The sequence below is a fragment of the Lynx canadensis genome, chromosome D4, assembly GCF_007474595.2.
Source record: "Lynx canadensis isolate LIC74 chromosome D4, mLynCan4.pri.v2, whole genome shotgun sequence".
Taxonomy (NCBI): domain Eukaryota; kingdom Metazoa; phylum Chordata; class Mammalia; order Carnivora; family Felidae; genus Lynx; species Lynx canadensis.
This window is the reverse complement of record NC_044315.2, coordinates 30,542,306-30,554,397: the sequence shown is the minus strand read 5'-3', so window position 1 is coordinate 30,554,397 and position 12,092 is coordinate 30,542,306. Positions and strand designations below refer to the sequence as shown.

The window sequence follows — 12,092 nt, the reverse complement described above, 5'->3', positions numbered from 1 at the left end:
TTTGCTCTCCCTCTCTCTGCCCCTCGCTCTCTTGCACCCACTTTCTAAAAAAAAAATTGTTTGTAATCTCTGTACCCAATGTGGGGCTCAGAACTCAACCTTGAGATCAAGAGTCCCATACTCTTCCCACTGAGCCAGCTAGGCACCCCTATGTTACACTGTTTTTGATCACACACACAAAAAGAGCAGTTTTAAAAAATGAAGTTTCGAGGTGCCTGGGTAGCTCAGTTGGTTAAGTGGCAACTCTTGATTTTAATCTGATGGTTGGTGAGATTGAGCCCTGCTTTGGGCTCTGCAATGACAGCATGGGGTCTGCTTGGGATTCTCTCTCCCTCTCTCTCTGCCCCTCCCCCGCTCATTCTCTTTCTATATATAAATAAGTAAATACACTTTTAAAAAGTTTCACATTTATTTCTATTTGTTGACTGATCTTAATACTCTTATTTGTGTAGGTATTCCTCTGGAAAACATTAGGCTGTTGGAGATCAAGAATCCAGATTTCAGAGAATGTTTTTCGTATTTTAAGCAAATAACTGCATCTGATAAATATAAGGATTACTTTTAAGAGTGGAGCAGAATATTTGAAATTAGAATTGGTCAGGAAAGTTGAGAGTGTATGATTAAGCATTAACAATGCTTATACATAGCCATTCAGTTTAAACAAAAATAAAATATATGAGTTATAAATTTTATTAGCATCTTTAGTACTTTATGGTTTTTTATTTTTTAAAAAAAATTTTTAATGTTGGGGCACCTGGGTGGCTCAGTTGGTTGAGCGTCTGACTTCAGCTCAGGTCATGATCTCACACTCTGTGAGTTCAAGTCCCTCGTCGGACTCTGTGCTGACAGCTCAGAGCCTGGAGCCCAATTCAGATTCTGTGTCTCCCCCTCTCTCTGCCCCTCCCCTGCTCATGCTCTGTCTCAAAAATAAATAAAAACATTAAAAAAAATTTAAAAAAAATTTAATGTTTATTTTTGAGAGAGTGTGCAAGTGAGCCAGAGCACAAGCTGGGGAGGAGCAGAGAGAGAGGGAAACACAGAATCAGAAGCAGGCTCCAGGCTCTGAGCTGTCAGCACTGAGCCCGATGCAGGGCTTGAACCCGTGAACTGTGAGATCATGACCTGAGCTGAAGTTGGAAGCTTAACCGATTGAGCCACCCAGGCGCCCCTACTTTCTGTTTTTTTGTTTTTTTTTTTTAAACAGGAGAATTTCACTTCTGCTTTCAAGCAGTGTTTTTCAATTACAAGTATTTAAGTAATACTGTAAAATATAAAGCTGTGCTTCATAGTTACAATCTGAATACCATGTTGTTTTAAAGTAGATAATAAATATCTGGGCGCCTGGGTAGCTCAGTCCGTTAAAGCACTGACTTCAGCTCAGGTCATGATCTCATGGTCTGTGAGTTCAAGCCCGGCGTTGGGCTCTGTGCTGACAGCTCAGAGCCTGGAGCCTGCTTCAGATTCTTTGTCTCCCTCTCCCTCTGCCCCTCCCCTACTCATGCTGTGTGTGTGTGTGTGTGTGTGTGTGTGTGTGTGTGTGTGTGTCTGTCTCAAAAAATGAATAAACATTAAAAAATTTTTTTTAAGTAGATAATAAATATAATTGGCATTAAATTCGTGTATATTTAATGACTTCTCTGAAAACTTTTCTTTAAAAAAATTTTTTAAGAACAAGAAATCTCCCTCAAAATTATGTTAAACTTAGCAAGAGCTATTTTCCTCTTCAAATTCAAAGCATACACAAATTTCTCTTAAAATCCTTAGGTTTACTGTTTCATGTAGAGCTGCTGCAGAGAGGTAAATGTTACTGCTGTGAACATTAGTTGTGTCAAAAAATGACCTGTAAGCAAGATAGAATGCTCCTTTGCTGAATGATGCCGTGTGGCTGGGTTAATAGAGGGCTTTCAGTGAACAGCCCACTCTCTTTCTTAGGTTTCCACAAAGTTGTGCTGCTTTCAGTGTTCCTTCTGGACCCCCCAGAGTGTTTGTTCTGGTGTCCCAGCTCCCCCCAAGGAAGCAAGCTTTGAGCCTGGAAAAGCTCAAATAAAGCATCTCTTTATATGATGCAGATTTCAGTGTTTTTGGCCCCTCTTTTTTGTTTTTTTTTTGTTTGTTTGTTTTTGTTTTTAAAAATTTTTTTTTCAACGTTTATTTATTTTTGGGACAGAGAGACACAGAGCATGAACGAGGGAGGGGCAGAGAGAGAGGGAGACACAGAATTGGAAACAGGCTCCAGGCTCCGAGCCATCAGCCCAGAGCCTGACGCGGGGCTCGAACTCACGGACCGCGAGATCGTGACCTGGCTGAAGTCGGACCCTTAACCGACTGCGCCACCCAGGCGCCCCGGCCCCTCTTTTCTTTTGAAAAACATGTTATGATATGGCTTTCAAGTTTTAATAGCTTATGAAATAAGCAGTTTTGGAAGTCACCTACCTTGAGCCACTTATTTTTCCATAGGCTTTCCTTGAAGCCAAACTGCAGTATAATTGTGAGAAATAGGGGGCTTTAAAAAAATGCTATATGGCAATTACTGGTATATATGCAACTATATATGAGTGAATTCTGGCTACATTGATTATATTTGTTCAAAGTCGTATTTTACCCCACTGTCACAAGCTGTGCAAGTTACTTATTCTTCCTTGCACTGCCTCTCCCATTTCTAAAATGGAGGTGATAATCTCTATTCTGGGCCGTGGTGAAAAATAAAATGAGATAAGTTGTGTAAAGTGCCTAGCCCAGAATGTACTCAATAAAGGACTCCTTTTCCTCTGGCCTTGTCTACCCTCCTTCCATTTATTAAACTGGTTTCTTTTTTTTTTTTTTTTTAACGTTTATTTATTTTTGAGGCAGAGAGACAGAGCATGAACGGGGGAGGGGCAGAGAGAGAGGGAGACACAGAATCGGAAGCAGGCTCCAGGCTCCGAGCCATCAGCCCAGAGCCGACGCGGGGCTCGAACCCATGGACCGCGAGACCGTGACCTGAGCCGAAGTCGGACGCTTAACCGACTGAGCCACCCAGGTGCCCCTAAACTGGTTTCTTAAACAGGCATTTACTGTGGGTACCTGTTGTGTCTTAGGCACTATGCTGGGTAGGCCGTGTTTCTGACCGCAGGTGCCTCTCATTCTCTTAAACCCCAGAGAAAAGCAGAGTTGTGTCCTGAGGCTTGGTGTTAAGATCAGGACTCTTGGAACCAAAGATCCTGAAAGCAGAAGGAAAGCCATAGCTCCCTTGATTTTGTTTTGCCCACAGTGGAGGACTTTTGTTTCTTAATTATCCACTTGCCAGACTGTATAGATCAGAAGCTGATGAACCTATTTCTCCTAAGTCTATGTTGTTCATTTTAGTAACCACTAACCATGTTTGCAGATGCCGCATGTTTCCATCACTACTGAAAGTTCTACTGGAGCAGTGTTGTAGGCAGTGCGAGAGAGTTGGATCAGTAGTTTTAAGAGAAGAAATAAGAACTCTAGATTATTCTGCTATATTTATGTTACTTAGGAAGTCTTAGAGCCATACGAGATGGTATTTAACAGAGTTCCTGTTCTCCTTATTTGCAACCCAGAGTACTTTATTAAATAATATGTTTGATGGAATGTAAGGAATGGCAGAGAATCTATGAATAAAGATAGGCCCTGGATCTGTGATTTTTCCTTTGTGAAAATTTTAGTACCAGAGGGACTGCTTAAAAAATTTTTTTTTGTTTTATTTTTATAAACAATCTCTTACAGCCTTAGGAAGAATAAAAATATTTACTTTTCACCAAATAGTCAACAGTCTTTCTACTAGCCACATGACCTTTTCTGCCTTTTTCCTTTTTTTTGCAGTGTAATTTATTATTCATGGTCTATGCTATCCAATTAATTAGGTCAAGATAATTCTTTTTTTTTTTTTTTAATTTTTTTTTTCAACATTTATTTATTTTTGGGACAGAGAGAGACAGAGCATGAACGGGGGAGGGGCAGAGAGAGAGGGAGACACAGAATCGGAAACAGGCTCCAGGCTCTGAGCCATCAGCCCAGAGCCCGACGCGGGGCTCGAACTCACGGACCGCGAGATCGTGACCTGGCTGAAGTCGGACGCTTAACCGACTGCGCCACCCAGGCACCCCAAGATAATTCTTAATTATCTATACAAAATATTTTTTTTTAAATTTTTTTTTTTTCAATGTTTATTTATTTTTGACAGAGAGAGACAGAGCATGAACGGGGGAGGGGCAGAGAGAGAGGGAGACACAGAATCGGAAACAGGCTCCAGGCTCTGAGCCATCAGCCCCGAGCCTGACGCGGGGCTCGAACTCACGGACCGCGAGATCGTGACCTGGCTGAAGTCGGACGCTCAACCGACTGCGCCACCCAGGCGCCCCATATCTATACAAAATATTAATTCTGTAGTTTTCTCATGAATGTGTACCAGTTAAGATTCTTTTTGGCCCCCACTTTTAAAAAGTACAGTATAACTTATATACAGTAAATTGCATAGATTTATGTGTACAATTTTAATTTTAACAAGTATATACCCCTGTGAACTACTGTTCCCTCTGGGCTCCTTTCCAGTCAACTCATTCTTACCCCCAACAACCACTGTTCTGATTTCTGTCCATATAGATTAGTTTTACCAGTTCTTGAAATTTATGTCTGGAATCATATAGCATGAACTATTGTGTCTGTCTTCTTTTGCTAAGCATAATGCTTCAGAGATGCATCCATTTTATTTTGTGTATTGACACTTCATTCTTTTGTTTTTGCTGGGTAGTGTTCCATTGCATAAATATACAACAATCTTTTTATCTATTCTCCTGTTGGTGGGCATTCTCCTTTCCAGTTTGGGGGTCTTTCTAAAGCTGCTACAAATAACTCCCATACAAGTCTTTCTGTAGACACATTTTACTGCTCTGAGTATGTACTTAGGAGTAGGATGGTTGGGTCATAGGGAAAGTATATATAACTATTAAACTTTTCCAATGTCTTAATACTATTTTATTTTATTTTATTTTGTCACTACCATTTTAAATTCCCTGTAGCAGTGTTTGAGAGTTGTAATTGCTCTACATTTTCCCCCAACAATTGGTGTTATCATTCTTTTTTTTCTTCTTTTTTTAGATTTTAAGTAATCTCTACACACAGTGTGGGGCTCAACTCAAAACCCCCAAGATCAAGTCACATGCTCCCCAACTGAGCCAGCCAGACGCCCCTCCGTGTCATTCTAATTGTAACCATTCTAGTGGGTGTAGATATTTCATTATGGTTTTAATTTGCATATGTGTGATTTAAATACCTTTTTCATGAGCTTATAGGCCATTTCTATGACTTCTTTCATAAAGTGCCTTCAAATCTTTTGTCTTTCCCATTAAAATTTTTGTGATATATAGTCAAAATCCTCTTCCTCATTTTCTTAAAAACCACAACCAAATTGGCATAATTTTGAAAACTCTCCCTTATATATTTTTCTATAGAAAAAAAAAATTGGTTATTGATAGGACTAGTGGCCTAGAATTGTGATTTGTCCTAAATATCGTTAGCAGGGCATTAAAATACCATCAGAGATAGTGAGTGTTGTATATAAGAATTTGCTTCTGATAAGGCAGTTATATTAAAAATACTCATTAAAGTAAGTCTTTTTTAAATTCACTGCCAAGAAATTTGAGATGAGACAGACCATTTACTTACACCACTGTCCCCCACGTGCCCTGCCTTTTGAAACATTTATTTAGGTAGATAAATTAGAATTTATCTATCAAAGTTCTTGGTTTAGGATCCTAGAAAGAAAATGTCTGCTGAATGTGGCTGCTTTATTTCAGTGTACTTCCTCTCTCTGGCTCCTGTCTTATTTCCATGACTATGATCCAAATGTTTTAGGGCATGTTAGTGATGCCAGATCTAATCTGACTTTTGTATTGTACTGATGGAAACTGACCTGAACCAGTTTGGTCATGCATAGCTCTTAGGACTTTTTGATAGATAACAGTAACTGCAGGAAAACTTGAGGTAGATAGGGTTTAGCTAACTCTACTACGGCCTTGATCTACCAGGTTATAATGAAAGCTAGTCTCAGATAAAAACAATTCTTCTATACAACAGTGATTCATTCAGTATTCTTAGCAAGCAGGCATAAACTACGATACACCCTTTCCTGTGGACTTAGCTCCTGAAATTTTAGGTAATCTGACCCCTGCTTTTGTGACAGGTTCACTTGAGGCAGACATGACAGTATTCCAGGTACAGGATTCTGTTAACCTTATAGTTGGCACCAAACAGAAATCCTCACAGCTAGCAGCTGGACAGGGGCCAGTTTAGACATCTAGACTTCAGGCTCTAACACTATCCCTAAATAAGAGTCACATTAGATTCATATAAACTTTATAATCTGTAAAGTATTTTAGACCATCTACATATATGGACAGCTATTAATGTTACCAATGAGAGCCCTTTCTAACAATTATTCTGATTAGCAATATACTCAGTTTACCAGTAAAAACCATTTGGCATTCACTGTTTTAATTGTAAATTCTCCAGATATATGGATAATAGAAAAGCTATTGTATCATCTCTGGTATGTGAGTTTCCTACTTTAATAGCTGCCCATCTCTGTAGCTTCTGATTAGAGCAGCTGCCCCCAGATCAACTGATTTGTCCCACAGTGTAGCTTAAACCAAATTGTGTACCTTTCACCCTTGTATATGCAATTTGAAAGCAAATTTACCAATAGCCCAATGTCATTATATAAAACAAGAATTCGTCTGTATAATGCACCCACCTTCTGATAAACTTAGTAAATATATTACAAGTTTCAGATACGGGTAATTATACAACACTCAAAGACAAAGGAAATTAGAGGCTAGAACTTTTTTTTTTAATGTTTTTTTAATTTATTTTTCAGAGAGACAGAGCGTGAGCAGGGGAGGGGCAGAGAGAGAGGGAGACGTAGAATCCGAAGCAGGCTCCAGGCTCTGAGCTGTCAGCACAGAGTCTGATTCGAGGCTCAAATGTAGGGACTCAAACTCACGAACTGTGAGATCCTGACCTGAGCTGAAGTCGGACGTTCAGCCGGCTGAGCCACCCAGGCGCCCCGAGTCTAGAACTCTTAATTTTGCTTTTTGTCACATAGCCAGAGAACATGTGAGACAGAGGGCTGGGGAGATTCCCCCTCCACCCTGGGGACCCCCAGTGATTCAAGTTTTAGAGCCCCTGTTTTTTTTCTTTTTATATATATGAAATTTATTGACAAATTGGTTTCCATACAACACCCAGTGCTCATCCCAAAAGGTGCCCTCCTCAATACCCATCACCCACCCTCCCCTCCCTCCCACCCCCCATCAACCCTCAGTTTGTTCTCAGTTTTTAAGAGTCTCTTATGCTTTGGCTCTCTCCCACTCTAACCTCTTTTTTTTTTTTTCCTTCCCCTCCCCCATGGGTTCCTGTTAAGTTTCTCAGGATCCACATAAGAGTGAAACCATATGGTATCTGTCTTTCTCTGTATGGCTTATTTCACTTAGCATAACACTCTCCAGTTCCATCCACGTTGCTACAAAAGGCCATATTTCATTTTTTCTCATTGCCACGTAGTATTCCATTGTGTATATAAACCACAATTTCTTTATCCATTCATCAGTTGATGGACATTTAGGTAGAGCCCCTGTTTTAAAGAGAAGGACCAGAGAGCTTCATAGAGCTGTCTTATCTTTGCCACCCTTTTGTAGTTCCCTGTAAAGTGCACTGAGAGTCAAACAAATTTGAATCTCCAGCTCAGGGATGAAGGATAGACTAGATAAGGAAGGATGGTGAAAGGCAGCTGGCAGGAGTCGCTATCTTATTCTTCCAGTTAAGAGTGCTAGCTACTAATGCTTTAATTTAAACTGATGTCGTCCCTGGGATGGTAGATCTTGTCCTGACCGAAAATAGCTGTTTCACTGCATTTATTAACAGGGAATTAGGCCACCCAGGTTGAGAGGGGAAAGATGATGGTTTCCTCCCCCATCCCTTCCTTGCTCCCCAGAGGAACAGATTTTGAATTACATATGAACTAAGTAAAAAAGACCAACTTTTAAGATGTGCTTAAAAACCCAAGTAATACTGATAAAATATCAGCCCCCCCTCCCCCCCAATCCCAGTTCCTTTTGTTTACATTAACTGTTTGGTGTTGAGTTTTCTTCCATTTGCTTTGCTGTTTATTTTCATATGCATATATTTACCTGTAGGGATATGGCTGTTTTTCACTGTTTCTTTTTTTTTTTTTTTTGAATAGATGTTGTTCATCTATTTTTTTTTTAAAAAAGTCTTTGTAGTAGTATGAAGAGATTTCACAGTGCTCTACCTCATTAATTTAAAAAAATTTTTAAATAAGTTTTTAATAATTTTTTAATGTTTTCATTTATTTTTGAGGGAGAGAGAGACAGTGCTTAAGCAGGGGAGGGGCAGAGAGAGAGGGAGACACAGAATCCAAAGCAGGTTCCAGGCTCTGAGCTGTCAGCACAGAACCTGATGCTGGGCTCGAACCTATGGACCATGAGATCATGACCTGAGCCAAAGTCGAATGCTTAACTGACTGAGCCACTCAGGTGCCCCCTCATTAATTTTAAGTCACAGTAGGACTTCAACAGTTTATGTAATTGTTCTGCTATTGATAACAATTGTTATTTCTGTTTAGTTTTATTGCAGACAGTGCTATATAGTAAACCTCTTCACAAATGCTTCTTAGTGCTCCTACGCTAGCATTTCTCTGAGGTAGATACTAAGAATGGGAACCAGCTGGGTCAAGGGTTACAGGCATAATAGACACTGCCAGACTGCTCTCCAGGATGCCTGTATTCAATTTATAGTCCCACCTTCTTTGTATAAAAGTAGCAATTTCCCCACAACCTTTCCCTAATTAATATCAGTATCTAAAATATTTTCCAATTCGATGGTGTGAAACAGAATTATAGTTTTATAATTTTTATTTTTTGAATTACTAATTAGGTTAAACATCTCATTTTTTTTGTCATTTGTGTTTACTTTTCTGACTTGGTTTTTTATATTTTACTCAATTTTCTTTTGGGCTGTTTGCAATTTTAAGATATTTTAAAGGAATTTTTTATATTTATTATATATGTCTATATATCTTTTAATTATATAAGTTATAAATATTTTCTTCCAGTCAGTTCCTTTTTTTAAAAATAACTTTTTAGATTTACAGAAACATTGCAAAGATCGTACAGAGAGTTCCTGTATACTCTTCAGTTTCATCCAATGTTAGTATCTGCATTAATCACCTCAGGCTGCCAAAATAAAATTGCAGGGTGGGTGATTTAAACAATGAGAATTTGGGGTGCCTGGGTGGCGCAGTCGGTTAAGCGTCCGACTTCAGCCAGGTCACGATCTCGCGGTCCGTGAGTTCGAGCCCCGCGTCAGGCTCCGGGCTGATGGCTCGGAGCCTGGAGCCTGTTTCCGATTCTGTGTCTCCCTCTCTCTCTGCCCCTCCCCCGTTCATGCTCTGTCTCTCTCTGTCCCAAAAATAAATAAACATTGAAAAAAAAAATTTAAACAATGAGAATTTATTTTCTTTTGGTTCTGGATGTGGGAAGTCCCAAGATCAGGGTGCCACCACGGTTGGTTTTGGTGAAGCCTCTCTTCCCAGCATGCTATGACTTCACATGGCTTTTACTCTGTGTGTGCACAGAGAGGGAGAAAGATCTCTGGTGTCTCCTCCACTTATAAGGACATCAGTTCTGTTGCACTAGGGCCCCACCATTTTGACCTCATTTAATGAGATCTTTAAAGGCCGTGTCTCCAATATAGTCCTGTTGGGGTTTAGGGCTTCAGGGTAACGTATCTTAGGGGACATAATTCAGTCTCTACATCATCTTGAATTACTCTGGTACCTTAAGATACCTTAACATACATTGGTATGTTGCTATTAAGTATATTCGACTTTATTCAGATATCTGCAGTTTTTCCATTAATGTCTTTTCTATTTCAGGATTCAGTCTAGGATACTACATTGATTTTGGTGCTACCTTCTTAGTCATCTAAGGTCTTTGACAGTTTCCTTGACAGTTTTGAGGAGTGCTGGTCAGGTATTTTGTAGAATGTTCCTTAGTTGCACTTGATATTTTCTAATGACTAGACTGGGTTTTTGGAGTGAATACCACAGAGAAGTGCCCTTCTTACACATCATATTGAGAGTACATGAAATCCACATGACATCACTGGTTAATCATGACCATGTGCATTAAAGTAGCATTGGCCAGGTTTCTCCTCTGTAAAGTTGCCATTTTTCCCTTTTCATACTGTATTCTTTAGAAGCAAGTCACTAAGTTTAGCACACACTCAAAAGAGAGGAGGGGTTATGCTCCACCTCTTGGAGGGAAGTATCTACCTATTTTATTTGGAATTCTTCTGTAAGAAAGTTTTGTCTCTCTTCCATTTACTTATTTAAGCACTTATTTGTATCAGCATTTGTCCATATTTATTGTATACTTTGGATTATAACCCAATATTATATACTTATTTTTATGGGAATTCAGGTTGGCTACAGTATTATTCTCTCCTCCCACCCCATCTCTAAAAAGTATTGTTATGGTGTCTTTTGTAAATTTATCAAATCCTTTCTCTTTATAGCTTTTGCATTTTGTGTTTTAGTTTAAGACTTTTCTTAAACATCTAAAGATAAGTTCAGGATAGGCTAGGTTATATTGTGATTACAACTCCAAAATCTTAGTGGGATGTAACAAGCAAAGGTTTATTTTTTGTTCGTGACATATACCCATCATTGGTGAGGTAAGACCTATTCTAAATCTCCCCTCTGGTGACCCAGGCTGTTGGAGCACAGCTACTACATATATAATTTTATTGAGTATAACATAACTGAACTCTTTATTTATTTTAATAATATATACATATTTATAATATGTAATAGTAGTGTACAGAAATGTACACAAGGAGTAACTTGGTAGATGGCTTGTGTACATCAGGGTATATAAGTAGCACATGGACTGATAAACAGAACATCACCATACCCCAGAGACCACCCCTTTAACCCTTAACTAATCACTAACCTTCACAAGGATAAACACCATCCTAATTTTTTTTAAGTTTGTTTATTTTGAGAGAGACTGAGAGAGAGAGAGAGAGAGAGAGAGAGAGTGCTTGTGCACACATGGGGGAAGGGCAGAGAGAGAATCCCAAGCAGGATCCACGTTGTCCATGCAGAGCCCAATGTGGGGCTTGATCCCATGAACCACGAGATCATGACCTGAGCCGAAATCAAGAGTCAGATGCTCAACCAACTGAGCCACTTAGGCACCCCACTGTCCTGATTTTTGTTGCCAAGATTTGTCTGATTTTGAAATATAAATGAAACCATACTGTATGTACTGTTTTGTGTGGCTTCTTTCACTAAATAGTATGTTTGTGAGAGTCATCCATGATATTGTGCATGGTCATAGTTAATTCATTCTTAGTGTTATTTAATATTACATTGTAAGAAGTATCACAGTGTTTCAGTCTACTGTTTCTGAACATTAGTTTGTTTTCAGTCATTATTTTCAAATGATTCTATGAACCTTTCTTTGTATCTTTCTTGGTAAATATGTATTTTTTTTTATGGACTCTGCTGGTTTTCTAACATGGTTTGTGTTATGATTATAATCTTGAATGCTGCTGTCAGAAGGAAAGAGAATTCGGCAGAGTTTTGTACCATCAATTAAATGGGCTGGCCTGGAAGCAATGTGCTGTCAGCGTGGAGCCTGACATGGGGCTCAATCTCACGAACCAGGAGATCATGACCTGAGCCGAAATTAAGAGTTGGACGCTTAACACCCTAAGCCACGCAGGCTTCCTGGTAGATTATATCTTTAATCATGAAACATCATTTTTTTATTGCTTTTTACTATGAATTCTGCAGGCATACCTTGGAGGTATTTGTGGGTTTGGTTCCAGAACACTGCAATAAAGAGAATATCATAGTAAAGCAAACCAAGTGAACTTTTTGGTTTCCCACTGCACATAAACGTTATGTTTACATTATAATCTTTTAAGTGTGCAATAGCACGATGTCGAAAAAAACAATGTGTATATACCTTAATTAAAAAATACTTTATAATGGAGCACCTGGG

The 12,092-nt window shown here is 39.1% G+C and overlaps 1 protein-coding gene across 2 annotated transcripts in view; it reads left to right on the top strand.

Moving 5' to 3' along the window:
• CDC14B (cell division cycle 14B) overlaps positions 1–12,092 on the top strand; it is a 116,322-nt gene that overhangs the window by 30,684 nt on the left and 73,546 nt on the right. The gene's annotated exons all lie outside the window — the stretch shown is intronic.